This window comes from Symphalangus syndactylus, chromosome 16 (assembly GCF_028878055.3).
Source record: "Symphalangus syndactylus isolate Jambi chromosome 16, NHGRI_mSymSyn1-v2.1_pri, whole genome shotgun sequence".
NCBI classification, from domain to species: domain Eukaryota; kingdom Metazoa; phylum Chordata; class Mammalia; order Primates; family Hylobatidae; genus Symphalangus; species Symphalangus syndactylus.
The window spans coordinates 40,127,744-40,154,302 of record NC_072438.2 but is presented as its reverse complement, the minus strand read 5'-3'; the positions used below and the strand labels follow the sequence as shown (position 1 = coordinate 40,154,302).

The 26,559-nt window shown below is 36.3% G+C and overlaps 1 long non-coding RNA gene across 1 annotated transcript in view; it reads right to left on the bottom strand.

Annotated features, from left to right (window-relative positions):
* Positions 1-1,039: 1,039 nt before the first annotated feature.
* Positions 1,040-26,559, bottom strand: part of LOC129464973 (uncharacterized) — a 67,962-nt gene continuing 42,442 nt past the window's right edge. The window contains exon 2 of the long non-coding RNA XR_008651817.2: positions 1,040-1,418. This is a non-coding gene — a long non-coding RNA (uncharacterized lncRNA). The remainder of the gene's footprint in view (positions 1,419-26,559) is intronic.

Genomic DNA, 26,559 nt, shown 5'->3' with positions numbered 1-26,559 from the left:
ATGTGAATGTAGCTAGAAAAAATTAACAACAACAACAACAAAAACAAATGGAGTAAGGCGGAAGAGGAGGAGTGTGGCGCTACAGTGGGAGTTAAGAGATAAAGGGTATTAATTTTCATTGAGAATTTTTTGGGTACCAAACTCTTTGGAATAGAGGAAAGAAAGGAAGGAGGAAGGGAGGGGAGGGAGGGAGAGAGGGAGGGAGGGAAGGAAAAAGGGAAGGAAGGAGAGAAAGATGGAAGGAAGGAGGGAAGGAAGGAAGGAATGAAGGAAATTTAAAAATAAGAAAATAAAATAAATATATATGTAGGATTCAGTCTCTATTTTACATACAGCATACTAAATCTCAGAGAGATTAAGTAATTTATTAATACAAACATAAAATGCTGATAAGTAGTAAATGAGGAACTCAAAATTTTGTCTTATTATTGCAAGAATTACCACCACTGAAGTAAATTTCTGTGCAATAACTACTTTACTGAGGCTCCCTTCTGCCCTGGAGTACCAACAAAATCTCATCAGCAGTGAATTTCAAGTAAGTTTTGAGTAATTGCTGAAAGGCCAAAACTCTTGTTGCCGAAGTCTCTGAGTCACACATTCCTCCAGCCTTCTCCAACTGTCAAGAAGCATGAAGGAGCAAATAAAAGTTAACACACTTTCTAGATGGTATTTGATAATATAAAACATAGTAATATAAAATGTATTTATAACAAAATTTGGAGACACAGTGCATATTCTTTGTTAAAATATCTTTTTTTTTTTCCTGTGAGACCTCAGTCATTTATGGCTTTAAAAAATAGTTTCTGTTTGTTTGGGCACTATAGTCTAAATAATGCTTGTAAATCTTGCACAGCAAATGGCCCCAGCAATGAAATTATTATGAAAAGTATTATGAAAGTAAACCCAGCAATGAAATTATTAAAAGTTAAACAACATATTGTACTTTGAATGGGTTGCTCCACTTCACTTAACAATTGCTGAATCCCTTATCAAATGAGCTACAGTGGTGAAAACAGGACACCAAGGAAGAACACAGCGCTTGTAATTCATTCCTTTTGTTGTTTAATATTACATTAACGAGAAATTCCATGCCTGGATATTTTAAAACATCACCATGTTATTGTCTGTCATTGATCTTTGAGTATATTGGGCTCAGACAGAAGTTCTTGCTCCAAATATCACATGTAGTTGCTATCAAATGTCAGTTGGGTCTAGAATGGTCAGAAATTTGGATGAGCTGGACCAGTTCAAGCATCTGGGACCTCATCTGGGAAGGCGGCAATGATTCCGAATTGGTTGATCAGCTCTTTTTCTTGACATTTCTTTGTCATACAGTCGGCTTGGTCTTCTGCACAGCATGAAAATCTCAGAGTAGTCAGGATTGTTATATAGAGACTGGCTTCTCTACAACACGTGTTCTGTAAGAGAAACCAAAAGATACCAAACCAATTAAGCCTTGCTCCTGAAAATGGCACAGCATCCCTTTCTTCCTATTCTATTGGTCAAAGCAGTCATAGGCCCAACTCCTAGACTCTGATTCAAGAGAGCAGAGAAATGGTTTCCACTTCTTGAGCATGAAGATGAGAGATATCATTGTGATTATCTTTGGCTGGATAAAATAAGAAAAGCAGAACAATCATAAGAACTATGAACCATTGAATTTGGTAATAGAGTCAGATGTTACACAATTAAAGTAGAATCCAGGAAAATAAAGGCCCCCAAAAAGAGATTGGAGAAATAGAATTGTATGGAATTTTCAGGAACTATTGATGCTCATTACATCTAGCTTTTAGAGTAGCAGCACCATAAATGGGGCTGGTGTTGAAGTCTGTGGAATCATGTTGGCTCTTTGCTCTTTGTGGTTACCTTACTTAAGTTTGCATCAAATCATTTGGGGAATGGACTTGGGTTGCTCTTAGCATAGCTAACAGTGAGGAAGTAGAGTTAGATGCAGAGCAGTTAAGAGCAGAGACAAATTGGGAAAAATCTGCATCACTCTATGTGTATTTCCAAGACAATATTTTCATCTCAAACCTAATGCCCATTTCTTCACTGCTGTTTCCCATTTAGCAATTCTTTATAAGTTGAAATCATATAGAAAAGAGGTTCCTAGGAAATATAATTTCTAGCATAACCATGTTGACCATAGAACATTGCAGCATATATTCAGTGACTTTGACTGGGGTTTATGATCGCATCTACAAGTGCCAACTATTCAAAGAGCCTTACTTAACGAATGAGGTTTGTTCAATAAGTAACAACTTATTTATTTGAGATGGACTATACGTTAGTAAACTATCACAGTAATAGTGCAGACACATTAATTATTGGTGTATGGTCCACCTCCCTGATAAATTATATCATGTAATTTTGTGTTGCTTTAATATTAGTTGTCTACCTGTTCATTCATTCCATAGACATTTATTTATTGAGTACTATCAATGTTTCAATATTGAGATATTGAAATAGTTTGCTTCCTTATTTTGTGCAGATTTTGTATTGCTGAAAGCCAGTTTTAATCAGGAATTCATATATTTGCACTGAGTCGTAATATTGGGAAGGACTGTAAAAGGTTATTCAGGCAAAACTAATCTTAAATCAGTGGTTTTCTTCATATTTCCCCCGTGTAGCTGGTACAATCAGCATTGGTGCAATGTACCAACCTGAATGATGGCATGTCAACTTCCATTAATAGCTGAATTGATATACAAAGTTTCTGGGGAGTGTCTACATTAGTCCTGGAAGTAGATTCAAATATGTTAGAAAATTGTTTCCCATTTCAATCTGATTTCTTTAAAACTATGTGATTTAACATCTTGTAAATGCATTAGAGCTATGAATGCTTTGAAGGAAAAAAAACACATTTGTAAAGATTTCTTTGCCTTACTTTGGCTTGGCGTGTAAATTGAAATTATTTCAGCTTTTAGGAACATAAATGATTTGACATTTCAGTATTTTATTTTCATAACTAATTTCCCACTAGCAAACCCCCTCCATGAGCAAGACAGAAAGATCATGTCACTCTCCTGTACAAATAATTTCAGCAAACTTGGAGAATGCTTATGAGCCATATTAAGCATTTCTTTTCTTCCCCATATGATTGATTATCCATAACATCCTCGATTAGAAAACAGCTTATTTCAAATCCAAACAAAGCAACTACACTGAGTTAGAGTGAGAATACGAAGAGGAAGAGAGAGAAGAGAGAATGTGCTTCTTTTTTCATAATCATCTGTCATTCAAACATTAAACTTTTTAGGTTTAACCTAAAAAGGATTTGTTTTCTAGTTACTTTCTATAAAAACAGTAGAGGCTATGTCACATTCCGTGTGTGGGTGATTTTTTCCTTCTAATCTCAAAAATGTTTTAATTAAATCTGTAACATGACTGTAAAATTAAATAAATTTCAGTTTTAATATCATCAATTCTGAATTGATACAAACACAGCCTTAAGTGACCATATTTTCAGGAAAATGTATGTTAAGGCCTGATTTAGTAGTCATTTAAATACTAACACTCTTTTCACAAAATTATCTTTATTTCTTCTTCACAATTGATCCATGCATCCACAATTTTATTTACTGTCATTTTAACCTTCCCACAGTTTTTTCTTATAAAATTCCAATTTAATTCCAAGAAAAGGCAAAGATACTATTTCTACTGTATGTAACAGAAGCATTGCTTCTTAATTTTCTTTTATTACTAGCTGACATATTTGAAGATTTCAGACTATATATGTCACAGAACCTAAAACATTCTAAAATTCACCATGTCAAATGCCACAAAACAACTACTATCTTAATTAGTTCATAAATGTTGTAATGTAGATTTTCACACCAGCCTCTTAACTGGAAACCACCTTTTGCTGATTTCACCTATGGTAAGCCCTTTAAATAACATTATCTCTTCTAACACAAACACACAGGCAACCACACTTGTGCTGGGTCACTTAAGTATGTAGCAGATCACTCCACTCTTAACTTTTTTTGGTCTTTTCACTAGACCATGAACTCTGTGAGAACAAGAACCACATCTCATTCCCCTTTGAATACCGAGGACTTATCCTAGAGCCTAAAGGAGAGTTGTAACTCAATAGAAGTTTAATAAATGAATCTATTTAAATAGAAAAATTACATTGTTTCTTCTCTGCTAGATTAAGGCTAATAAAGTATCAGACTACCTGTTCACAGTATATTACACAAATGTATTTAGTAAGTACATTATTCCTTCATTTAGTATTTCCAGGTGATATTTTGGGATCAATAGATAAAAATGAAACCACATTTGGAAAATGCGAACAACCATGAAGAAAGGTTTGAGTGTCAGAAACATCCATGAAGGCAGTGAATCCTTCATCAGTGAAGTTTCAGGCAAAATGTGACTGATTATTGGACTCAGCTATCAGAAAATAAACATGAGAATGAAAATGATTATTAGACTATGTATTACCTGAGGCCATTTCATACTCATTTTTTAAAATTTTGTTTTAGAACTGAATTTGTAGAATAATTCCACTCACTACCACAATTTCCACAATACAGTGTCACACCAAACCCTCTGTTTACATTGCACATTATCAATGTCTTTCCCTTTTGAGCATTATTTTATATTATGTTAAAACCATTTTATCTGAATAAAAATATTTTAAATGTTCAGGATGCAGATGACAAAATAGCAAACCTGTGGAGATGACTATGTATATTTGTGCCATAGTTGCCAGTGTTAAAAAGGCCTGAAACATGGTCCAATAACATAACAAATCAAAAGTGACATAGTTAATTCAAGGAAAAGGGCCAGCATACACTATGTAATCCTTTTTTTTTGCTGACTTGCACAAGAACAAACATCAGTATGTAATGATGCATTATGACATAAAATAGCAGGGGTAAGGGGTAAGCACAGACAGAAATCTTTTCTGCAGCATTTATGAAAGATTCAGAGCCACTTACTGCCCTTTTTTGCTGGTCTATGCATGAATCAGTTTAACAGCTCAATTTGCAATGTTATTTCTCATGGAAGGAATAGAAAAAGCATCAGATGTTCTAAGAAGTCTGTGTAAGTGAGAAATTAGCAATTTTCAATTTTATACAGTGAGAATGTTTGTTTTCTCAAATGTAATTTGCTATTCATTGAGAAAATGAATAAAAAATTATTCTCTAACAAAAGGACACATGTATAGGTAGGTGAATGTATTTGGACATAAAAATGAAACTCTCTCTCAGAGTCCTGGATTAGCTTCTACAGAAATAGAGTAATTTTAGGAATTTTTCTTTGTAACACAAAACTTTTTATTCTACTAGTTTAATGTACTTTACATATATTTGGACATTTTAGGACAATGAGATTGATAAGTCAACTGGCAATAATTAAATATCAATTGACCAAAGACAACAATGCTTAAAAGATACCATTCAAATGAACTCAAGTCAATGTTCGGCCTGGTAAAAACAGTAAGACTTCTATAACAATCAGGTTACTTTAATTGAGAAGCATGCAAGTACACAGGGTCCCATTCAGTACTCCCCAAGTAAGAAAAAAAGTTAAGTGTGGTTCACTATTTTAAGGAGTGTTAAAACATTAAATTGAACATTTTAACACTATTTTAAGGAGTGTTAAAACATTAAATATCTGCAAACGTGTACAGGAATATAAAGCAAAAGTAAAATAACACTGCAGTTGTAGGGTTATTCACAGCACTGTGGATAAAAACACAGAGATAAGGACTAGGATCCCTAGGTTTTAATTCTAACTATTTTACTTAACTTGGTGACTAGATTGAAACCTATACGTGAGCTCTTTAGAGGCTCAGCTTCCAACTTTCTCAGGTGTAAATTTCGAGTTTAAGATTAGAACCCGGCAGAGTGGTTCATGCCTATAATCCCAGCACTTTGAGAGGCCAAGGTGGGCAGATCGCTTGAGGTCAGGAGTTGGTGACCAGCCTGGCCAACATCGTAAAGCCAAGTCTCTACTAAAAATACAAAGGTTAGCCTGGTGTAGTGGTACATGCATGGAACCCCAGCTATTCCAGAGGTTGAGCGAGGAGAATCACTTGAACCTGGGAAGTGGAGGTTGCAGTGAGCCCAGATTGTGCTGAGTGAGACTGTGTCTCCAAAAAAAAAAAAAAAAAAAAAAGATCGTATAATCACCAAAGTCTCTTTCAACTCCAACATTTTCAAGTTTTACTTTGGGATACAGTATTATTCCAAGGATAGCAGAGAACATTTGTTTTGATCATTGCCTCAAAATACATGAAAGAAAGATCAATAAAGTGTTCTTGTTTTGCTTTGTTTTTACATTCTGGGTTTGTGATCCTATTAAGATTTAAGGGCTTAGGCAGAAAAAGACAAAAAAACTACTATTATTTATTGGGTGAATTTTTATCAATTTAAGTATCTTGGAAAACATCTTGAACATACAGAGGATGGGGTAAGAAATCATTTACTGCTTATTAAGAGTGGCTGGATCAGCTAGTTGACACAGAAATGTCTGTTAAGCAAGGTCTCCGTGGTCAGAAGCACCAAGTTTTGAGTTCTGACTTGGCCACTGGCCTTTGAGTGATGTTGGGCAAGTTACTTACATTGCAATGGATTTTATTTTCCTCATTTTAAAAATGGAGCTACCCGCATTTAACTTACATAGTCATTCTCAGACTTATATAACACTGTTAAGTGCCCAGCACTAAAAGGTGTTTGTCAAATGTTACTTCATTTGCCATTGTTTGCGGTCTTTACCTAGGCCACTGAAGTGTTTTTTGACCCATGTATTTAGAAACTGTTAGATGGGAACATTTCAAAGTGCTAGAAAGTGGAAACAGCTTTTCCTCACTTCCATTTACCAAGACATTTAGGTCAAACTCAATTCAAACAAACTCACATTTAAAAACTTGAAAGTAAGTGGGCTGTGAATAGTACAGCATTTTGGAGGAAAAACAAACAAACAAAAAAACCCATCATCTCCTTCAAAGAGCTCCTAAAGCAATGCTTTGGTGCCTGCAGTGGAACTCAGCTAAATATTGTTAGTAAAAACAGTATTAATCACACTAAGAATTTTTCTACATTGAAACAGTAAGTCATAATTTTGGAAGCCAGAGGCGCTTCCTTCTGCTGCTCCCGTCAGGTGGCATTACTTGAAACACTGCAGCACTATCTGTTTAGCAAGGTAGAGTGGAAAATAATGGTTACAGTTAAATAAACTGTATGTTTTTACATGAATTTCAATGAAATTCTGGTGTTGTTATCTAGATGCATTGAAAATGCCTCTGCCAAGGTTTTCAACTTCCTTATCCCATTCTCCATTTCTATATTGAATTTCTAATGTTCATTGAATAAAATAAAACTAATGAACTTCGATGATGCATTTGAGAATCAAAATATTCAATACTTACATGTAGTATTTATTACTGAAAGAGCCAATAACATTTTTTAAAAAAATTTACATGTTTAAAATTTTGCTTTTGATTTAGCTTTCATGTGACAAAAATCATTGACTGTTTATGATTGTGGCTAAGCATTGTGCTGAAAGGAACATAGCTCAGCATAATCATGGGATGAAAGTGACCAAAGACGGTGAAAAACAAAAGCAAAGGCCTGTTCAGCAGTCTGATCACTTTAATTTGTGTCACACAGGCATTATCTACTCATTGGAGTGGACATGTGTCAACTTTGTTAAAGAAAACTGTTAATAACCGAATTAGAAAATTAAATTTAGGCCTTCTATGCTCTTTTAATGGTGGTTCTCTTGTGACCAGTTCCGTTAGCCCAGAATCATCCTAGCAACATGGTCTCTGGCCTTAAGAAAGATACCATGCATACACATATGACTTAGCTAGAGAACATTTGAGGAAGTACAAAATAACAGAAAACAAATTATCCTCAAATGTGGAGGCAATGATGAATCACAATGCATGACAGACAGGAATGAGAAGCCTCAGAACTGAGTTACAACCTCTCAACAGTGAATCAATACAGGAATCAAAGCCAGGCTGGAAAATGCACACTTTATTCAGATGACCAAGTTCAAGGTTGTATATCATCTATGAGCTCTAGAGTGGAGGTGGAGCGGTAGCCTCAGACAGACAGCACTGCATGCTGTTCCCTATGTAGCAACTTATGTGGAGAATGTGGTGATGTCATTTAAAATTTTGACACTATAATTATTCTGCATAACACAATTTGTACTGAGTTTTAAAGGGAGGCATTACACCAATATCACTATACTCAACATTTCTAAATGTTTACTCTTGTATTTAAAGGCCCATCCTCCAGAGAAAATAGGAGATTTTTGTTTTTACTGCTGTTAGTTTTTGTTTGTTCTTTGTTTTTGGGTTTATTTGTTTGTTTTGTTTTTTCATGCCATGGAAGTGAAGAAGGCCAACTGACTGTGGGGTAGAAGGTTGGGAAAAAAATTATATTCAGCAAGAAACAAGCAAGAACAAAGTTTTTGGGTATCCCACATACCCAAAAAATGATGCAAACAAATTTTAATATGTCTATAAACAGAAAGCAGGGAAACCTTGCCACACATCAAACCACAGGCCTTCTATGACTGGTTGAAGGAAGAAAACTGTTACAAGTTAGAAAGTACCAGGCCAGAAGCTACAGAAAAAGCTTTTTTCATGGATCTTTTTCATGGGAGAGCCTTTTGCAACGTTTGAATGACTACAGTAAGCGACTATGACGAGACATAATACACACTTAAATACATGTCTAGCTTACACATAGTGTTTCCAAACACCACCTCATTTTATATCATCTCCAAGTATTAGGTATTATTATAATCAGCGCATTTTCAAGATAAATAACTGAAACATTTAGTGACAGTCCCTGGTTCTCAGTTTTGGATTCACACTAGAAACACCTGAATATGTTTTAAAAATACCACCAATGCTTGAGTTTAGAATCTGTGGGAGGTGGGGCCAGGCATTGGTATTTTTAGATGGTTAGAATATGAAACCAAAGTTAAGAAGCATGAATTAAATATTTTTTTTCAAAATAACACAATGAGTAAGAGTGGATTCAGGATGGACACCTAGAAAGACAATTTCTTCATGATACATTTCACTGTCCTGTAAGGTACATTTGGAAAAGCAACAACAGGCTTGAGTCAATGCTGCAGCTCAGCCATGCTCCAGAATTACAATAGCATCTTATGGTATGTACTCAACACCCTGTGCTAGAAATAGTCCCTTTTTTTTGTTTTTGGTTTTTTTTTTTAAGAAACACGATTTCTCACTGCTCTTACTGTAAAGATGAAAAATTTTCACTTGGTCCACAAAGGCAAAGGTCCTCAGAAGCTGGCCTCTCGCTAACCCTTCAGTCACAAGAGGCAATTCAGGCATTGACTTTTCCCTTCTGCTCTGTCTCTAGTTTCAGTTTCCTCAGTGGTTGTAGCCTCTGCCTGGATTATGCTGTCTTTCCTTCTTCCCCACATTAGCATTTGCTTTACATTCGAATTTTGTTTTAATGGTTAAGTCTCAGGAAAAACATGGGTTTTTTTGTTGTTGTTGTTGTTGTTTTGAGATGGACTTTTGCTCTTGTTGCCCAGGCTGGAATGCAGTGGTGCGATCTCAGCTCACTGCAGCCTCCGCCTCCCAGGTTCTGGTGATTCTCCTGACTCAGCCTCCTGAGTAGCTGGGATGACAGGCACCTGCAACCGTGCTCAGCTACTTTTTGTATTTTTAATAGAGACAGGGTTTCACCATGTTGGTCAGGCTGGTCTTGAACTCCTGACTTTAGGTGATCCACCTGCCTAGGCCTCCAAAGTGCTGGGATTACAGGTGTAAGCCACTGCGCCCGGCCAGGAAAAACATGATTTTTATTACTAGTTCCAAACCTCCCCTCCCCATGCTATATGGATTCTCAGAGCTTCACATTTCTTTCATCTACTTTTACAGTCTTATTTGTTAACTATAGATAGGTGACTGCTGAGTCTAAGTCTTTAACTTTCTTCACTCTCCCTGACCCTCAACAAAGTATCTGGTGAGCATCTCCATTTCACTTTCCTTATGCCATCTTAAACTCAAGCTGTCTTCTTGAAAAATTTATTTTCCTGCTCCAAAATGTAAGTAAGTCCTCTGAAGTTTTTTTTTTTTTTTAATTTCACTAAAAACATCAATGTTCTCTTCACTGTCAGGGCTTGAATTGTTAATAAATGGTGTTGGGAAAACTGGCTAGCCATATGCAGAAAACTGAAACTGGATGCCTTCCTTACACCTTATATAAAAATTAACTCAAGATGAATTAAAGACTTAAATGTAAGACCTAAAATCATAAAAACCCCAGAAGAAAACCCAGGCAATACCATTCAGGAGACAGGCATGGGCAAAGACTTCATGTCTAAAACACCAAAAGCAATGGCAACAAAAGCCAAAATTGACAAATCGTACCTAATTAAACTAAACAGCTTCTGTACAGCAAAAGAAACTATCATCAGAGTGAACAGGCAACCTACGAATGGGAGAAAATTTTTGCAATCTATCCATCTGACAAAGGGCTAATATCCAGAATCTACAAAGAACCTAAACAAATTTACAAGAAAAAAACAAGCAAGCCCATCAAAAAGTGGGCAAAAGATATGAACAGACACTTCCCAAAAGAAGACATTTATGCAGCCAAAAAACATACGAAAAAAAGCACATCATCACTGTTCATTAGAGAAATGCAAATCAAAACCACAATGAGATACCATCTCAAGCCAGTTAGAATGGCAATCATTAAAAAGTCAGGAAACAACAGATGCTGGAGAGGGTGTGGAGAACTAGGAACGCTTTTACGCTGTTGGTAGTGTAAATTAGTTCAACTGTTGTGGAAGACAGTGTGGTGATTCCTCAAGGATCAAGAACCAGAAATACCATTTGACCCAGCAATCCCATTACTGGGTATACACCCAAAGGATTATAAATCATTCTACTATAAAGACACATGCACATTATGTTTATTGTGGCACTATGCACAATAGCAAAGACTTGGAACCAATCCAAATGCCCATCAATGATAGACTAGATTAAGAAAGTGTGGCATATATACACCATGGAATACTTTGCAGCCATAAAAAAGGATGAGTTCATGTCCCTTGTGGGGACATGGATGAAGCTGGAAGCCATCATTCTCAGCAAACTAACACAAGAACAGAAAACCAAACACTGCACGTTCTCACTCACAAGCTGGAGCTGAACAATGAGAACACATGGACACAGGGAAGGGAATATCACACAATGGGGCCTGTCAGGAGGTGTGGAGCTAGGGGAAGGATAGGATTAGGAGAAATACCTAATGTAGGTGACGGGTTGATGGGTGCAGCAAACCACCATGGCACGTGTATACCTATGTAACAAAACCACACGTTTTGCACATGTACCCCTGAACTTAAAGTGTAATAATAATAATAAAAAGAATTACTTATGAGTCTTTTTTCAACAGTGTGTTCACCTAGTCTTTTAACCCTGATGGATGAATGCTCAAAATGTCTGTTAGTCTGTCGTCTTCTTTTCATTTTCATTGCCATTCCCGGGTTCAAGCACTCATCACTTCTAATTTAAACTACTACAGCATTGCTCAACATGTGTTGGACAACACACTTTAACTTCATGTACAGAGCTTATTAAAATGTTGACAATTGTGCCTTTTTTACAGAGCAAATGAGTTCAAGTATCTGGGGCTGAAATCTTAGGATCTGTGTTTTAACAGGTTCTCCCTATACACTGAACTTTGAGAATCACGCAACTGAAATAACTTTCCTAGCATTACTCCAGTTCCCATCCTTTCTTGCTTCAACTAAACATTGATGCTCCTTTTGCATTAATTTTGCAAGGAATTATTCTAGTAATAAGGTCCCCAAACTTTAAAAAGAAGTTAATTTCTGAAATTCCATTGCAGGTTTAAAAAAAACATTCAAGAATACATGTAAAGCTTTACTGGGAACATTTTAATTCTAATATGTAGTTTCAATTTACTGTCCTACATATATTCCTTTTAGTTGTCATGAACTCAAACTATAAGACATATTTTTGAAATTTTACTTTGAATTAGGTTAGCATGTTTACACCTTTGTTACGTCAGCTTGCTATTTTCTTTATCTAAAACATACTTGTGCCAACAAATGCTTCAAATGACAAACTTCCAGGCTCACCTCAAATGACACCTTTATAATTAGTCTGTGGTGATCCCTCAAGTGTCAAGAGCCAATAATTTTATTAGATATCCCAAATATAAGCTATTTCATGGCTTGTACCACCCCAGTTCCATTATACTTTCGAATATATGGTAGGGATCCCTGTATTGACCCTCCTCTCTACTTTTACTTCATGTCTGCTGTACTTTCAAGGTATGTCTTCATGTATTTGGGCACTTGGGTGCAACTGCTACTTCCCATTAACCCATAAGTCACTGCTGATGTTGAGGATTCAGATGCCTCTGCCTCGAAGGAGAAACTCAACACAAATACTGTATCTGTAGAACTCAAATGCTTCTAATTAATGATGGAGTTGGCGATAATGCTCTTGTCTGGAGGGTTTTCTTATCAGAGGAAAAGCACTTCTCTTTTTTCTCCTCCACATCACACTTTCTGGCAACCCCCCTCCCCTGCCCACTACTTTTGTCATTCATGTTTCCATTCTGATTGTATTTAAGTGATTAATGGATAACACCTCTCCCAATTTACAAGCAACTGATAGCTAAGAAATCAGATTAATGTAGATTAAACTACTATTACTGATTAAAACTGGATTCAAAGATAAGACTTAGGAGGAGGGCCAAATGGCCTTGTAGCCCTCACCTGAATAAAAATGACAAATTTATCCTATAAACTAGATAATTTCACATCTTCTCTACAGGGGCAGACTCTGCACTGCGGATGAGCAGGCAAGAATGGATTTGTTGGAAGAACTCATTCCTTCCCCACTCCTGAGGTTCTATTCCACTTGGGAAGCTCTTCATAAAATACTCCTGAATGACTGCTCTATATCCCTCACTCACTTCTTTAATCTAATTAAAGAGTTTGTAAATTAAAAATACCCCCTTATTTCCACACTCTTTTTGGTTTGTTTTTATTTATAGTATAGGAATCCAGCTTGCAGGACAGAAAATATGAATCCCCATCTGCTCATCCATGGCACAGGTATGAGGGGCAAACCTCCTGTAGAATGGCCTCTGTCCTCCAGTTTGACCAGAGCCCTGCTAGGTAAATCTTTATATATGAGCCATAGTCTCCAATATCAATTTTATCAGGAATAAAGGAGATATCACTTATATAATGTATTTCTGTAAAATATGCCAGATGGCATCATTTATCTGGCAAAAACCCTCCGATTATTCATTATTTTACTCAGAATAAAATCCAAAGTGCCCACACTGGCTTCACAGTCCTCTGTGAGATGGCTCCCCATGACCTGTGTATTCTAATCTCCTCCTTGCTGCCCCCATTCCCTTTCCTGCAGCCATTCTGGCCTTCTAGTTTACCTGTGAACACATAAGACATTTTCTACGCCTGCAATTCTCTTCCTCTAAATAACTCATTTTAGCCCTTCAAATCTTTGCTCAAGCCTCTGCTTTCCAACAAGCCCATGCTGAAACCTTGTTACTCCATTTAATTCTGCAACCTACCCTCCTCCCAACACTCTCAGGTCAGCTTTCCTCTTCTACGTGACTTTACATTATTGCCTTTAGGTACACTATACAGTTTCCTTATTATGTTTGCTATTCATGGCATATTTCTCCCAGCTGGAAGTTCCACCAGGGTGGCAGTTTTTGTATCTTCTGTTCCATGATCTATTCCAAGCACTTAGAACAGTACCTAGAACATAGAAGGCACTCAATTAACATGGAGGGAAATCAAGCCTGGGATGGAGACAGAAGTGATTATATTATACTAGCTCCCATGTTGCTGAAATCCTTGGGGTATAATATGAGCGAAATAAATGGTAGTTATTTTAAAATTTTAATTTATTTTTCCATTTTGTGCTACTCAAGTGTGTGGCTGTTAAATATGTTTCTAACTTCAACCAATATGACTGTCACTTCTTTTTCTAAAAATGAAATCAAATTGTTTTAAAAAAGACTAGATACTATATTTTTAAATATATGACAGTTTTGTATATGAGAAATTGCCAATATATTTGGTATAATTAAATCTATATATTTATGTGCCACAGAATGAATAATTTCAACTCTTTAACTCTCTACTGACTATTGTTATTTTTAAATTTTGAGCAAGAATACAACAGAAGTCATGCACAGTAGAATGGGGCTAGCATGTTATCATTTGCTGCTAATGGAAAATGTTTTCTGTAAGAAAATAATCCTGTAGAAATAAGATAATATAAATAATTTTAATGTAAATAACACTGTACATGCATTTAAATAACAAATATATAAAACATATTTGTTATATGATCAGCCTTGGCAACATAGGGAGACTCCTTCTCTACAAAAAATTAAAAATCTAGTTGGATGTGATGGTGTGTGCCTCTAGTCCCAGCTACTTGGGAGGCTGAGGTGGAAGGATTTCTTGAGCCAGGGAGGTCAAGGCTGTGATGAGCCGAGATTGCATCCTCGCACTCCAGCCTGAGCCACAGAGTGAGACCCTGTTTCCACAAATAAATAAATTGTTACATGTATTATAGAATATATATGTGATGAGTTGATCGTAAGAAGGAATGGCTATATTTCATGCATAAGGCATTGTTTGGCATTAAATTGAAGACTCTATAAGGTATCGGGAATATATATATGAATTTATGCTTTAAAGAAAAATAGTGGGGTCACTTGCTTTTCATAAAACGTATTATACTTTGCATGAAGATTATATTTATGAAAAATTTAAAAGGAATATTTGGGTATCCTTTCACAGGACAAGCAAATAGATTGGTTTTTAGATGATTTTTTGTTGTTTTTGTTTTGAGATGGAGTTTTACTCTTGTTGCCCAGGCTGGAATGCAGTGGAGCCATCTCAGCTCACTGCAACCTCAGCCTCCAGGGTTCAAGTGATTCTCCTGCTTCAGTCTCCCAAGTAGCTGGGATTACAGGCGCCCGCCACCATGCCCTGCTACTTTTTTGTAGTTTTAGTAGAAACAGGGTTTCACCATGTTAGTCAGGCTGGTCTCGAACTCCTAAACTGAGGTGATCCACCTGCCTCGGCCTCTCAAAGAACTGGGATTACAGGTGTGTGCCACGGCACCCGGCTGGTTTTGAGTTTTAGAGCTGTATGCTTATTAAATAAACTAGGCATCCTTAATAACTAAAAAAATGCCCGTGACAATTTTTTATTATCTTTGGGTCAAAGTAAAAAAAAAGTGGGAAATTTAGGTCATTGCTCCAGGCACAGTTATAACAGCTTTTACTTTGTCATTGATTCTATTAACCTGATCAGAAATTCTTAATTTTTCTATTATTCCTTCAAAGTACCTCAATAGGTATGGCCTATCTTTATTATTACAATTTTTGCACTGTACTGAATGTTTTCCACTGGATTGTAAAATCTTTTAGGGGACAGAATTTGTTTCAATTTATATTGTACCTGGAGGCTAGTAGGCTTTCATAAAAAAAATGTTAAAGTTAACTGAAAGAGGTGCTGAAGATAGAAATGAGCTTATGTTCCTTGTACCCAGAGAGGTTAGCATCTAATGAGGCAGGTATCCCAAGTTAATAATGACAATGTTATGTGAAAATGCTACTGCAAAGTTGCAGAGGAGCACAAAGAAAAGATACCTAACTTAGCCTACAGCCAGAGGAATGAGTTGATCAGGAAATGCTTCCAAAATGATGACATTCCTAGAGGCGAAGCTGTAGATTCCCAGGCAAATACGGTTTATAACAAAGTTTTATACAGAAAGAACAGAGTAAGAAAAGCCAGAAAAAAACAAAACAGAGTAGAATATGTTGAGATCTAATTTTTATGTTTAGAGAACTCAGTTAATCAAAAATACCTAATGCATGTATCTTTTATCTAAAAGTGCAGATAGGCTGGAGCAGTGGCTCATGCTTATAATCCCAGCACTTTGAGAGGCTGAGGCAGGATGATCGCCTGAGCTGAGGAGTTTGAGATCTGCCTGCGCAACACAGGGGGACTCCTTCTTTACAAAAAATTTAAAAGCTAGTTGGATGTGATGGAGTGCTCCTGTAGTCCTAGCTACTTGGGAGGCTGAGGCGGAAGGATTGCTTGAGCCAGGGTTGTCAAGGCTGTGATGAGCCGTGACTGCACCACTGCACTCCAGCCTGAGCCACAGAGTGAGACCCTGTTTCAATTTGAAATTATATGTGACAAAAACTCGTCTGTAAAACACATTCTCTATGCTACTAAACATTTTCAAGGTTTGATACATTTTTCACAGGGAATATATATATTCTTTTTTTTTTTTTTTTTTGAGACAGAGTCTCACTCTTTCACCCAATCTGGAGTGCAGTGGCGCGATCTTGGCTCATTGCAACCTCCGCCTCTCAGGTTCAAGCCATTCTCCTGCCTCAGCCTCCCGAGTAGCTGGGATTACAGGCATGCACCACCAGGCCCAGCTAATTTTTGTATTCTTAGCAGAGACGGGGTTTTACCATGTTAGCCATGTTGGTCTCAAACTCTTGACCTCGTGATCCACCCCCCTCGGCCTCCCAAAGTGCTGGGATTGAGCCACTGCGCCTGGTCGGCCTGCTTGCTTTCCCCTCCCTTCCTCCCTTCCTCCCTTCTTTCCTTCCTTCTTTTTCTTTCTCTCTTTTTCTTTCTTTTTTCTTTTTCTTTCTTTCTCTCTCTCCTTCCTTCCTTCCCTTTCTCTCTTTCTTTCTTTCTTTCTTTCTTTCTTTCTTTCTTTCTTTCTTTCTTTCTTTCTTTCTTTCTTTCTTTCTTCCTTTCTTTCTTTCTTTGTTCTCTCCCTCTCTTCTTTCCCTCTCTCTTTCTTTCCTTTCTTTCTTCTTTCTTTCTCTCCCCCTTTCGCTTTTATCCTCCTCTTCCCACCATCTCTCCCTTCCTTTCTTCTGTTAATCTTTTCATTATTAATTATAACCATAGTTCTAGGATTAATTTACAATTAAGAAACTAACACATCAAGACACTCTTTTAAAAGAACTATGTCTTATCCAAAACTTTTCAGACTATTTTGTTCACTTAGAATATATATTTTCCTTGTGAGCCAGGCACAGTGGCTCCAGCCTGTAATCCCAGTACTTTGGGAGGCTGAGGCAGGCAGATCACAAGGTCAGGAGTTCGAGACCATCTTGGCTAACATGGTGAAACCCTGTCTCTACTAAAAGTATACAAAATTAGCCAAGTGTGGTGGCATATGCCTGTAATCTCAGCTACTTGGGAGGCTGAAGCAGGAGAATTGCTTGAAACCAGGAGGCAGTTGCAGTGAGCCGAGACTGTGCCACTGTAATCCAGCCTGGGTGACAAAGCAAGACTCCATCTGGGAAAAAAAAAAAAAAGGGGAAGGAAAGAAGGAAGGAAGAAAGGGAGAGAGGGAGAATTTGTACAAGATCTGTCTCCTACTACATTAATAAGTGGGCAATGTGTTAACTCATGTCCAAAATTGAACTCTAGTCTTTCACCTTAAACTGGTTTCTCCTACAATTGTTCACATCTTCATGTATGTTAACTTTTTCCTTCCATTTCATCCGATTAAATGCTTTAAAGTTGTTTTCAATGTATCCTCTAAATCTTTTGGAAATTTTCATTTATGTAAGATATAGTTGTGTTTGGCATAATTTTGTTGTTGCTACTATCATTATTGTTATAAAGCACAAGTATGAGCAAAAGAGTAGCTGCAGTTGAGTAATAAAAACTATGGGTTGTTCTATGTCTGATGGGCTTTTCGGCAGCATTCATAAAACTTCTTTGTAGTCTATATACCCGTTGGTGCGTAGGGTGAAATATTAACCATATATTGACCTATATTTAGAAGAATTTTAGATAGAAGATAGATATAGGGAAATACATAAGAGATAGGAAGAAGCAAAATGTGTTTTTCCTATTCTCACACAGTGAACACAGAGCATTTTGCCTGTGCTCACCAAAATGTGTGTGAGTTTTTTTTTTTTTTTTTTTGAGATGGAGTCTCTCGCTCTCTCCCAGGCTGGAAGGCAGTGGCGCAATTTCGGCTCACTGCAAGCTCCACCCCGTGGGTTCACGCCATTCTCCTGCCTCAGCCTCCTGAGTAGCTGGGACTACAGGCGCCCACCACCACGCCTGGCTAATTTTTTTTTTTTTTTTGTATTTTTAGTAGAGACAGGGTTTCACCAGGTTCTCCAGGATGGTCTCGATCTCCTGACGTCGTGATCCGCCCGCCTTGGCGTCTCAAAGTGCTGGGATTACAGACATAAGCCACCTCGCCCGGCCTGTGTGTGAGTTTTTACCCATTCACATGGGTAGGGAAACACAAGCAACTTGAAAACTAAAACTACTTTTCCTAATTTTATGCTCAATACAACACAAGACACTTCACCTCCCGTCACCAAAATGTGTGGGTGTTTCTCACCACTATCAACCAGTTCTCTGGTGGACACCAACTGGGTGTTTTATAATTTAACTTAATTCTAACACTGTCTACCTGGAGATAGCATCAAACCCCACAGATTAAGGGCTTAGTCCCACAAAACCACTCCCCACTTCAGATGCCAGTCGCAGGTATTAGATTGTCACCTTTACTTCTGACCTACTGGCTAGAAATCAGGTATTTCAAGAGCTGCTCCCCTTTGGGTTGAATTAATTTGCTAGAGCAGCTCAAGGAACTCAAGGAAACACTTTGCTTATGATTACCCATTTATCATAAAAGATATTACAGAAGATATAGATGAATAGTCAGATAGGAAAGATACATAGGGTAAAGTATGGGAAGGCAGAGGCATGGAGGTTCCATGCCCTCTGAGTGTACCACCCTCCAGGAACCTTCCTGGAGTTTCCAGGTTTCATGGAGGCTGCATTACCTAGGCATGGTTATTTGACTCTCTGGCAATCAATTCAACCTTGATTCCCTACCTGCTCACTGGTCTGTCCAAATGCCCATTAAAAATTGTCTCATCAAAACAAAGGATGTGCTTGTCACTCAGAAAATTGAAGAAGCCTTAGGATCTCTGGGTTAGGAACAAGAGTGAAACATTAAATAGAATAAAAAATTCTCCTAGCAACTCTAGAAGGGTTTTTAGGAGCCCTCTCTTGGGACCTGGGGGCAGGGATGTACACACATAAGTGGATAGAGAGACAGAGAGACATCTCAAATAGCTTAATGTAAATGTGTCCTAGAATATTCTTTTCTTTTACTGACATCACAGAGGAAGTATCCCTCAGATAAATCAATTTCCACTCATCTTTTTCTATCTCAAATATCTCTGTTGGTTTCTAGAGCACTGGGAGGAAATTCCAATTGCTTCAAAAATATCTGAGTGTTAGCAAGACCACCAGTGACCCCAGAGATTAGAAAACAGTTGATCCTTTTTACTTGACACCAACTGTTTCCACTGACACTATTGATGTCACAGTTCCTACAACTTTGAATTATCATTGTCATTTTATGTACACTTTGCCTAATCCCTGTGGAGAATTATCATTGTCAGCAACGTGTCTGTTTTTTGCACTCTAAGTCCATTGCTTTGCAGACTAATGCAACTGTCTGCAATTCCTACTTCCCCTTCTACATCTCTCTTTCTTATGCCTGCATGGCTCCCATCTTTTATCTTCTGATTTCTCTCCTGTAGCTGAAAATTATCTGGACTTGTTCCAATAAATTTAAAATGACCCATGGCCTTAATGATCTCATCATCCACCAGAGAAGATCCAGTGACAAACAAGCAAACGTAACATGTGTTGCCCATTGCTAACACCCAAAGGGGAAATTGTCACCTCTCCAGGAAGCCTGATTGTTTCCAGAGGCTGGAATGTGACAACTTGTTTTCTCTGGGCTCTCTTCTTCAGTGTCCTGCCTGACATTTTTCAGCATTCTGGGAAATAGAAGAAGTGTACAAATGTTGTTCAGGTTACAGAGAATGGAAAAACCTAACAGGACCTTATCTGAGAGCACTGAACCTGAGTCACAGATTGAATAAGCCACAAAATAGAATTACCTAATGACTGTTCAAACTAAAAGCTAATAGTAGTAGAATGCCTATCATGTGCCAGCTGTAGGTCTTACTGTTGTAAGCTCTTTGTGTGTATTAGCCAAATTAATAATAATTATCATTTATAAATAAGGAAACTAAGTCACCAATAAGTCAAATAGACTTGCCTAAGGGCACATAGCTGGACAGTGGCAGATACTTGAACTAAAGTTAGTATGTCTTGTTGTAGACAGGGGTCTTGACTCCAGGGAATGGAAGTACCTCACACAGTATTTTATCACATAAAAGTTTCTCAGATTGTGTGGAATCTAATTGTCTACAGGAACATAAACATAGCACATAGAATACATCTATATGTATATATTTATACACACATACACATCTGTAGTATTTGTATAGCATTTAAGAATTCCCAAAATATTCTCCCAAGCAAGGTCTCATCAATCACAGCTACCACTCTAGATGTTAAATATTATCAGAATACAGAAAAAAAAAACCAGATTTCTGAGTGTGAAGAGAGAGTTGTTCAAATTCGCAGTGTAAGATTTGCCTTTAAGGCTTCTGATTGCGTGAGCTGGGTTTTCTTCATCACTGCATTAATATTCCTATGAAAAAGTGAAACAAAACACAAATCGGATGACTAGAAACAGCTGGGCCTGATGTGTTTTATGGATGGTTTTTATGTGTTATGATTGAAGAAACTTGTCAGTTTTTCTGTTTTCATCTGAATGGTGGAAATGATTTATATTAACTTATCTTAATGGAAACCAATTAGATTTTCGAAGGTATTGTGGTTGAAAATATAACCACACTGTGATCTACCAATTGAAAAGCCGAGTTCACTCCTATCTATCATAGCATAGAATTAGAAATCTTATAATACATAATGACTTGTTTGATCCAGTTTCTGTCTAAAGAATTCATACTGAAGAGAGCTTGGATTTTTCTTTTTATAAAATGTTTCCTTTTAAAAGATGTTTTGTAAGTAATATTTCTGAACTATTTAGCATCCTGTGTGGTGATAAAAACTAAACTCAAACTGCAAATTCATAGGTCCTTTGCAGGTAAAAGTGCGAATTATAGCTTCAGGAATGATAAGTTCCAGGGACTCAGATGTCTCCTCAGGATTCTGTGTTTTGTCAAATATGACTCCTATTTTTTCCTATAATGGTTTAAATCTAGAGAAGGCAGAGAGGCTTCCTCTGTGTCAAGTTGGCAAGATGATCTTTCTATATCCAAAACTTTATCCTATTAGATCAGTAACTTCAAATGGAAACGTGGAAATATTTATGTTTCCCCAAATTTTAGAAAATATTTTTAAATTACATCTTCTTGTTCAGAGATGGGCCACCTGCCTATCCTTGAACCAGGTGGACCAGAGGTATGGTAGTTCTGGAAAAGAAATCGGGACTATTCCCAATAGAGTAAATAGGTGAATGTGTGCTGAGCAGGCAAAATAAAACTTACTTCCAGCACTGTGGTTAGCAAAAGGTAACAGATGTCTACTACAATTGTGAGTCAATACATATGGAATAAGATAAGTGGTTATTTTCAAATAAATAAATCTGCTACAAAAGAAAGAATTCAACTAAAGGTAGAAAGCTAAATTTGTAGGCATTATTTAATAGCACAGTTCATTTACGATGTTTAAATCAGCAGATATTCACACTCATATTTTAAATTCAGAGTATGTATATATATATAGTAATATGATGGCAGTAGATCTGAGTTGCTGCTAAACAAATGTTTCTTTTAGAAGTATTTATGAATACTTTTAAAAGCTGTCCTCAAACTGGAATGGGATATTTCATACAGGTTATAATTTAGTGCAATTTTTCTCTTTGAAAAGAAGTTGTAAAACAGATATGTGATAATTTCTTGTGTTCTACTCAGTACCGACATTTATTGATATTGTTATTTACTTTATTTTTATAAGATAATATGATTACTAAAGCAATTATGAAATGTAGAGAGCCCAATAATGTACTTCTGACAAACTAATAACAGATTTTATTTTTCCCAATATAGCTATTAAAATTACTGAAATAATAAATATTTTCTGTCATTTACGATTGGTAATACAAAATTCTAGGATTCCTAATTTAAAATGTTCTTGTAGAGACAGCATCACAGCTAACTAATATATCATATTATAATATATAGTTTTAACAGTATCTACATATCTGTATAACTTGAAATTTCACACAAAAGCAGTTTTTACTACTTTATTTCCAGAGTCAATCAATTTTCAACTATGACAAGTGTAAAATCTACATAGCTGCAACATTCTGTATTAGCTTTAAATTTCCTAGCTCTATTTTTATCGGCAAATGTTTTATTTACCTTTAAAAAATGGAAAGTGGGGGGTGAAATATATCTAGTGTAGTCAGAACAAACATGCTGTGTGTGTATGTGTGAGTTTGTGTCTGTGTGTCTATGCATGTATATATGTGCAATTATCCAATTATTCCCTGTTGTGATGTACTACTTCTTTTTCCACTAGATCATTAACTGCTATACTACCAGAGAAAGGAAAACAGTTATTACAATTATTTTAAAAAAAATACTTAGGGCCAGATACTGTGGCTCATGCCTGTAATCCCAGCATTTTGGGAGGCCGAGGCAGGTGGATCACCTGAGGTCAGGAGTTCTCAACCCGCCTGGCCAACATGGCAAAACCCCGTCTCTACTACAAACAAAAAAATTAGCAGGGCTTGGTGGTATGCACCTGTAGTCCCAGCTACTCGGGAAGCTGAGGTAGGAGAATTGCTTGAACCTGGGAGGCAGAGGTTGCAGGGTTGCAGTGAGCCGAGATTGTGCCACTGCACTCTAGCCTGGGTGACAGAGCAAAATTCCATCTAAAAAAAAAGAAATACATATGTATATATTTAGATCTGTAAGTACTTTTTTCCAATTTTTTTTTTGCTTCTGTGATATAAGTTTAGGCAATGAAATGACATAATATTACAAATTTTATAATCTAGGTTTAAGTGGGAACATACTTCAAAAGGTCAATATGAAAACATTTAAAATGCAATTAATATCAAACATTTCATTCTTTAAGTGCTTCTGATAATTTGGAAGTGATTGTTGTAAACTAAGAAAAATACTGGAATTTTAGTTGCTGATGTGGGTTATAGTCACAATTTTTCATTACTATCCTAAGTAACTGATCAAATTACATAAACTATCTGAACCTCATAATAGTCTCTTCTTGTAAGGAGAATACAAAGTTTCTGAAACCACTAAATGAAATAATGAATGAAAAAATGTATTATAAATATATTGTAATTTTTTTCTGATTTGTTGAATTCACTCAACTTTTTATATAAACGTTATGTTTACTTTATTTTATTTTTAATTAATTAATTAATTTATTTATTTTGAGACTGAGTCTCCCTCTGTCGCCCAGGCTGGAGTGCAACGGTGCCATCTCGGCTCATTGCAACCTCTGCCTCCCAGGTTCAAGCAATTCTCCTGCCTCAGCCTCCTGAGTAGCCGGGATTACAGGTGTGTGCCACCACGCCCTGCTGATTTTTGTATTTTTAGTAGAGACAGGACTTCACCATGTTGGTCAGGCTGGTCTGGAACTCCTGACCTCATGATCCACCTACCTTGGCCTCCCAAAGTGCTGGGATTACAGGCGTAAGCCACTGTGCCCGGCCTATGTTTAAAATTTTAAAGAACTAGGTATTTGAGATTAATACAAAGTCTAAAATTGTCTTAAGTTATTAGAAGTTTTGTGATCATCTTATACTAGATATTTGTGTAAAGCATTTTATTAAGATTTCCTGAAACACACCAGGTACCATGGTTCCCCATTTTAATGAATGGGAAAACTGAGGTCCACATGGCCCAAGGTCATATTTCATAGTTGATAATGTTTTTGAATGATAGTTTGATCTACTTTTTGAATGATAGTTTGATCTACTTTTGGTGAACTCTGTAATGGTTCATATAATGTTGCAGTTTTGCAACATCTAAAATAAAAACATTTTTAACAAATCTTTATTAACTGTAAATACCTCACAATGATCCTTTGGGCTCTATAGCTTATTTGAAATTTTTGAAAGGAATACTACCACTGATTAAAACAGTTTCACTATTTATATTAGAAAACAAAACATTTCCTTATGCTTTAAAATATTTGTGTTACAGTCATGAAAATGACTTTCAAATAAGTTTTTAACAAAAAACAGTTATGCTAAACAAGCAAGAAAGAAAAGTAGTCAGCATTCATTCTAAAGAAATAACACAAATATCTATTGTTTTCAGCTAGATTGCAAATGCTTTTTATGGGAAAATTAATTTTATTCAGAGCATACATTAAAAAATGTAAGCATAAGAACTTCAAATACATAGAGAGTTATTGATGTGCTGTATGCTTCATAAAGTTTATTTCTCATATCTTTCCTGCTTTTAATATAAAAGAATTATGCATTAAAGTACCGAGAGGGTTTTTAGATCATTTAAAATCCATTAAAAGCTGAGATATTCTTATAATTAATTTTCCACTGAGATGAGAACTCCAAACCTTGGAATAACTTGCAGACGGCCATTGTCCTAGTTAAGAGAACCGTTGTGCCATCTTCCAAGAATCATTTTACCCTCTAGTAAAAATTCAGGGTACATTTATGCCTCACAATCAGGGCTGGGAGGCTAGTTCTTGGAAGAAAGTATGAGTGGGTTCCAATTTGATTTGATTTCAATGACATTTGTTGAACTTCAATTGTATTCCCCATCAGCTTGTTCTTTTAAATAAAAATATCCCTTGGAAGAAAGGTATTGGTAAACTCAGTTTTTTGTTTTTTTTTTTCCTGCCTTTGTATCTTTCCTGACCCTTAAAATGGTGACACAGGGCAAACAATTTACTCTGTGGTAATAACAATTGGGAGAAAAAGTTTTATCATGGCACATCATGATGAATATTGTCAATGACATGTATTTTTCATTAGAGTCATGAATTATGTATTCATTTTTGCGAAATAAATTACCCCAAATGTTATAGTCATAAAACAACACGCATTTATTACCCTACAGTTTCTGTGAGTGAAGAATTTCTGACTCATAGCTTAGCTGCAGTCATCACAAGTTCTGATTGGTTCCACTTCCAAGCTTACTCGGCTAATGGTTGGCATGATTCAGCTCCTCTCATATTTTTGAATAAGACCTCAGTTCCTCACAAACTACTCATTGGAGGCTTTCTTTAGTTCCTTGACACATGAGCCTTTCTATAGGTCAGTTTGCAACATGACACCTTGCTTCATCAGAGTATGCAAGCAAGAGAGCAAGAAAGTACCGCCAGAAAGAGCAAGGTAGCAAATAGATGCCACAGTCCTTTGTAACCTAATTCTGGAGGTGACATCATGTTACATTTGCCATATCCTCTTTATTAGAAGCAGGTCACTAGGTCCAGTCCACAATAACAAGACTATGAATACCAGGAAGAGAACTATTAGGAGCTATATAAAAATCTGCCTACTACAAATAGTCTTGCATATTTTTCATCTGCATTTATACTTTATGAGAATTTCTTCAAATACCAGAGTGAAGGTAACAAATGTATTGTCATTGATAAACATACACACACACACACACACACACACACACTGCCAGAAATGACTTTATCACCAAATGTTATTTTTAGTAGTATTGCCAAGAACACTAGCGGTAAAATTACACACATTCTACTAACTGCTATTTTAGGACCATATTATTTGAAACAGATGATTACTAAAGGTGTTGAGATTTTTCTAGCATATTGTTTACTCAATATTTGATAAGTGTTACTGGTGCGTATTTGGAACAGAAACACTGAAGACAGGTATGAGATACTTAGCCAAGATTTTATGATTACATGTGAAATATTTTGACATAAGCTATGTGTGGGGAGAAAGCTATTGAGACAAAAGTCAGGATTTTTCCAAGAGGGAAGCTTATATGGTAAACCAAGCTGACTCATTACTTTAAACAAATAGATAATCTGAATATATTTTCAAGTCGTGGCAAGATCCTTGAACTTTATTATCCCCAATAACAATAAAACTCTATTATATCAGTTTGAATACTGAAGTGGTAAGTTCAAAATAATATAGATGTGGCATTTGATTTATTATCCATGAAATACTTTTAGTCACAAATATTTTATTAGCACTTTCTGATGAAACTAAACACTATCCTTTGTATCACAATTTTTTTTTTTTTAATGCATGTTCTTTTTGTTATTCTAACTATAGCAAAGGACTAGGATTTGGAGATCCTGAGATTCAATTTATATGAATTTAGGCAAATCATCTCACTCTCTGGTCTTTCATTTCCTCGACTTTTAATATAGTTGTCAGACTCAGTGCTGTATTAGATCAACCTCAGATGTATCTGTTCTATGGCATTGGGAGCATGAATACCTTCGGAGAAAGATCTGTATCATTCTTCATTTATTCTCTAATGGTATTTAATATGTAGTAGGTGCTAAATAAATATTTGGTGACAAATTATTATATTAATAAATATTAATATTATTTTGATATGCATT